Source organism: Musca vetustissima, unplaced genomic scaffold (genome assembly GCF_032173495.1).
Source record: "Musca vetustissima isolate MV318-11 ecotype Yass unplaced genomic scaffold, APGP_CSIRO_Mvet_v1 utg5675, whole genome shotgun sequence".
NCBI lineage: Eukaryota > Metazoa > Arthropoda > Insecta > Diptera > Muscidae > Musca > Musca vetustissima.
The window spans coordinates 318530-325022 of record NW_026880915.1 but is presented as its reverse complement, the minus strand read 5'-3'; positions in this window follow the sequence as shown (position 1 = coordinate 325022).

Below are 6493 nucleotides of genomic sequence, written 5' to 3'. Positions count from 1 at the left end.
ATCAACGCTTATGTCCTTTGAATGAATTGTGATGATTAGCAACCTCTGACATTTTGGAAACCATATAACTGTTATTCCTTTAACACGTTGTTACAATAAACACCCTTTAAAAAAACTGATACATGTGTTAGTGTGCGGAACAACGTTGCCTGTTTAAAAATTCCCTTTGAGCAACTACAATTGTATGCAATTGCCTCTCTACCACCAATTGGCCAGTTAAAGACACTGTGTGTGTGTGGAAAGGAATATTCATAAATAATTTGTAGGATTCTAGTGGCCACAACAAAAGGTGTATCTTATTAAACCAAATTTAAAGACCATATAAGGCGTGGATTTTTTAAAGAATATTTTTTCAACGACCATATAAGGCGTGGATTTATTAAAGAATATTTTTTCAACGACCATATAAGGCGTGGATTTATTAAAGAATATTTTTTCAACGACCATATAAGGCGTGGATTTATTAAAGAATATTTTTTCAACGAATATTTTTTCAACGACCATATAAGGCGTGGATTTATTAAAGAATATTTTTTCAACGACCATATAAGGCGTGGATTTATTAAAGAATATTTTTTCAACGACCATATAAGGCGTGGATTTATTAAAGAATATTTTTTCAACGACCATATAAGGCGTGGATTTATTAAAGAATATTTTTTCAACGACCATATAAGGCGTGGATTTATTAAAGAATATTTTTTCAACGACCATATAAGGCGTGGATTTTTTAAAGAATATTTTTCAACGACCATATAAGGCGTGGATTTTTTAAAGAATATTTTTTCAACGACCATATAAGGCGTGGATTTATTATATATTTTCTTGTGTGTAAAGGCGTGTCTGTATTAGGGAATTTTTTCCGTGGGAGTATAAGGCGTGGATTTATTAAAGAATATTTTTTCAACGACCATATAAGGCGACATGGCTAACAAAAACATCTCTCTAAAGCCAACATTTGATGCCTGCGGTTCTAACAACAACGACTTGGCAGCAGGCCGAAATGTCCACTACTACCACCACCATCCGAATTAAATGAAAACAATCAAATCAAACAATAGTTTATTGATTGATTTCATTCTTCATTCATTCGTTTATTTGCTTTTGTTGTATTTTATTTTATTTCGTTTTATTTCTACTCAGTCGCTACTCAATTAAAGAAAAAGAAAAGAAAATTAAATGAAAACACTACAACAACGACAATAGCAATAGCAACAACATCAACAACAATAATAATAACAATAACATGAATTCAATGAATGGCTAGAAGAACTATTTATTTGTTTGTTCGTTTCCGATAAAAATGAAAAAAATAATGCCAACGGTTGTTGGTGGAAATCAAACAGGGTGCTACATAATTATGTGAGATTTTTTAATCATCACTAAACTACAGAGTCGTTGCTGGATGAAGTGGGTAATTTTTCTTACAACAAGAAATTAATCCCGAAACAGCACTTCATTTTTATGAGTTAAAAAAACGTACTATTTAGGAAATTAATGACATGGTATAAAACAGGGAAGATCATATTTTTGTATACCAAATATATGGGAAATGTACAAGATCCATTTGGAGAACGAATTGTGCTGAAGATAGGAGTAGCCATCGATTCTAGGTCACGATTTGGTCCAGAAATCTAAGTTGTCTGGATCTGTTACAAAAACATGAATATATATCGACTTATATCGATATAATCATTAAGGCTCTGAAATCGGTTGATATGACAAAATTAATAGATTCTTAATATTAGGTTGGGGAAAGAAATCTATTATTTTTATATGAACTATAGGACTTTATTTAATATGCTTCGGAATGTCTGAATATGCACCGTTTTGCTTTGTGATGTGTTGCCATTTAAAAGGTAACTTCATAATGTCTCTCTCATAAAAGTCCTGCTCTCTATTTGCAAAAAAACTCTAATATTCGATTTTCACAATCCTCCCTAGATAGCAATCTTTTATCATTAAAGAAATTTTGCAATGCAAGAAAAAATGATAATCGCTTGGTGCCAAGTCCGGACTGTATGGCGGATGCATTAAAACTTCCCACCCAAGCTCCCGAAGTTTTTGACGAGTCACTGTAGATGCGTTTATCTAGCATTATCCTGGTGGAACACGACACCTCTCTTGTTGGCCAATTCTGGCCGTTTCTGGTTGTTGACAGTAGTGACCAGAATTTGTAGTTTACCCATATGGAAGGAACTCATAATAAATAATCCGCTTCCAGGCCCACCAAATGCATAGCAGAACCTTCCTGGCTGTTAGTCCTGGTTTGGCCACCGTTTGAGGTGCTTCACCGGTACAAGGTTTATCGTATGTGATCCTTTTCTCATTTCCAGGAATCATCCGTTTAAGAAATGTGTCTATGTCATCCGTTTGGCCAAGACTTCGCAGATGGAAATTCGATCAATTCTATTTTTTTTAATTGGTGTGACACCCAAACATCGAGCTTTTTTGATTAAACCTGTTTTTTGGTCGAATTTTAGCTCCTGGGCGTCCACCGTTTTTGGGACCAGGGATAAAATGAAAAAAAAAATAAATTTCATAGAGTCAATTCTTTGATAATATTCGCAAATACGCAGCAGGTTAAGTTTTGGGTTATGTCATGTTGCTAAGGGACAAATGAGGAATATTTTTATAGAACTTTTCGTCCTTCTAACCCAATTCTACGTGTGTCCTTTTTGTCCATATTCCATAAAAGCTAGAAAGCTTCTAGCTCATATTGGGGTACTCAGTTTTATTGTAAAGGAATAATTGGATATTGCCGCTGGGAATGTGATCAAAATCTGAAATAATTCGTAATATTGGAGAATTTTTAAAGAAGATTTTGTAAGTCTACAACTTTTCTGTTCAACAATATCTCCATAACTAATGAATGATTCGCAGAAAATTTTTAATTTAGACTATAAAGTATGGACGTATGATTTTTATGTAATAGAATAATTCCTAAAATAAATAAAACCAGTAAGGAAAGTAGTAAAGTCGGACGGGGCAGACTATATGATACCCTTCACCACTATGGGTGTATTAAAAAGATGCATCCTAACAGAAGGGACATTAAAATGAAATTGGATGAACTAAAATATGTGACCTTTATCTAAATATGAATCGACTTAGATCATACACTAATTTAGACTAATTTATGCACGTTTTGTTCCTAATGGACATATTTTGGGTCCTACTTAAAATCGGACGAAACTATATGGTAGCTATATCTAAATTTGGACGGATTTCAGCAAAACTCGACACACGCTTGGCTAAACTATTTTAAGTACGTTGTGCAAAATCGGCCAAACTTTGAGTCTTTGGTGCTCCATTATTTTAAAATCTGTAAAAATATATATGGGAATTATATCTAAATCAAAACTGGTTTCACCAAAACTTGACACATGTTATGTTTTTCAGAACGCTATGAAACTTTTCGTGCAAATCGAATGATATATAGGGACTTTGGTACACAATTTACATTAAATCGTCCAAACATATATATCTAAATCTAAACCGATTTTCACGAAATTTAACACACATCATTCTAGAATCAAGTCAGTACGCTATGCCAAATTTTGTGGAAATCGAATTGGTACACCATGTCCATTAAATCGGTCGAAAGTATATATGTGAGCTATATCGAAATTTGTACCGATTCGCAAGAAGTTTTACACACATCATTCTAGACTCAAGTCAGTACGCTATGCCAAATTTCGTGCAAATCGAAATATATATGGGCAATGTTGCCAATTTTTAAAAGTAGCTGAAGCGGAGGTTCACCCCTTTATAACTCGGGAATTACTTAAGTATATGAAAAAAAGTGAATAGTTTTACTTCTAGTTCTAATACGCAAACAAGAATTTCTAAAAATCGATTATAACATTATTGTAGTCGTGAATCTGCGTAATTTGATATGTATTTTGTGTATGTAGTATGCACAGCTTCAGAGTAATACTCATCCGATGGTGAAAGTTTTGTGCGATCAATTTCTGAAAAACCTATTTTTCGGGCCAAATTTTTAGATCTGCCAACTGAATGATATGGGTACCCGCGATCAATAAGGTTTTTTACGTTTCGGATGATATAAAACCTTCTTCGTGAAAATCCATATACTAGAACGGCGGGAACTGGCCTTCCAAAAACACGAAATTTGGCAAAAAATGTTTTTGAAAATATTGCGTTTTCTATGGATCATTTCTTCCTCTGCCGAAAGAGAGATGTACCCAATTTATCTCAAAAATAGTGTGAGCTGGCACATCCACGGTTCTTAATAGACTACATTGAAATCGGTATAGATCGATGTATTTTTTTAGGGTGCACACCGAAATCGGATGCGCGTTAATGGCATATGGAGTTTTCGGAAATTATTCGCGTTTTACGATTTTTTTTGGGTACTTCAATGCAACATGTAGTACATCTTAGCCGTCAAATGAAATTTCGCAAAATATATATGGATTGGAAGATAAACTTCAGTACTTCCTGGAAACAGCATGCGCATCAAATGATTTTGAGAATTACGCGATTTAGACGCAATTTAAAATGTATATTTCATAATATTATTTTATTTTAAGATTTATTTCTATTTATAGAACGCCAAGAATTATCGGTAGGGTCTTGATATAATCCGCAAGGCGTTTACTTATACACAAAAAGTGGTTATTTTTTATATGACAATTTTTCGGCGAAATTCGGGTAAAATAGCAGAATAACCCCAACATTTTTTTCCGAAACTTCTTGAATAACATTCAAAAAATAATTATGGTGACATTATTTTTTCGAACCAAAAATAAATATTTTCCCTCAATATCTTGTTTTGTTGTCGCTGTGATTTACAAACCGCTCCACTGTGTGTGATTTTGAGATCATTAGATTTAGATTATGTATATATTTTTAAATTAATTTTTAGGTGTGTGTGTATGTCATTAATATAATGAAAATATTGATGTAATCTGCTATATTTTTTTTAATTTTCTCATATTTCGCGAAGATGTGCAACTTTATCGCGATTATTATAATACATTCATATTCTTATTTTACGGAGGAAGATATATATCAACGTTTTTGGTCAATATAATAAACGGAGTAATTTTAAGATTTTTATACCCTTCACCACACTGTGGTACAGGGTATTATGTCTTTGTGCATATGTTTGTAACAGGCAAAAGGAAACGAGATAGACACATGGTTCCTTTTGAAAAAAGAATATGCATATAAATAATCAAAAATTCTAAGTCGATTTATGCATGTAAGCGTCCGAAGAAACATATGTGTTCTATGTTTTGTTGTTGTTGCACCGATTTTTTGCCGTCTGTCTGTCTGTGTTATGTGCTTTGTCCATGTATTTTTGTGAGCAAAGTACATTTCAAATTGAGTCGCATTTGGAGGTGAATCCTGCATTTATTATTTTTTTGAATAATATATTTGGCATATTTTATTTTCATATAGGTTTTGTACATTTGTTTGGCCCAAGGACGATGTAAAGGTAAATATATAAATTCTATAAATAGAAATTCATATATATATATTGTGTCTATTGGGAAATAATCATATATATATTGATTTAGATATAGCTCCCATATATATATTTAACCGATTTAATGTAAACGGTCCCTATATATCTTTCGATATGCACGAAATTTGGTACAGCCTTATTATTTTGGTCTAGAATGATGTCTGCCAAGTTTCGTGAAAATCGGTCAAGACTTAGATATAGCTCCCATATATAGTTTCGTCGGATTTCATATAAATGGTGCCCCAAAGTCCCTATATATCTTTCGATTTGCACGAAATTGGGCGTAACGTATTGAATTAAGCCTAGAGTGATGTCTGCCAAGTTTCGAGAATATCGGTCCAGATTTAGATATAGCTCCCATATATAGTTTCGCCCGATTTCATGTAAATGGTGCACCAAAGTCCCTATATATCCTTCGATTTGCACGAAATTTGGCATACGTACTGAATTGAGCCTAGAGTGATGTCTGCCAAGTTTCGAGAAAATCGGTCCTAATTTAGATATAGCTCCCATATATAGTTTCGTTCGATTTTATGTAAATGGTCCACCAAAATCCCTATATATCTTTCGATTTGGTGCCCCAAAGTCCCTATATATCCTTCGATTTGCACGAAATTTGGCATAACGTACTGAATTGAGCCTAGAGTGATGTCTGCCAAGTTTCGAGAAGATTTAGATATAACTCTCATATATAGTTTCGCCCGATTTCATGTAAATGGTGCACCAAAGTCCCTATATATCCTTCGATTTGCACGAAATTTGGCATAGCGTACTGAATTGAGCCTAGAGTGATGTCTGCCAAGTTTGGAGAAAATCGGTCCTAATTTAGATATAGCTCCCATATATAGTTTCGTTCGATTTTATGTAAATGGTGCACCAAAATCCCTATATATCTTTCGATTTGCACAAAATTCGGCATAACGTACTGACTTGACCCTAGAATGATGTCTGCCAAGTTTCGAGAAAATCGGTCCAGATTTAGATATAGCTCCCATA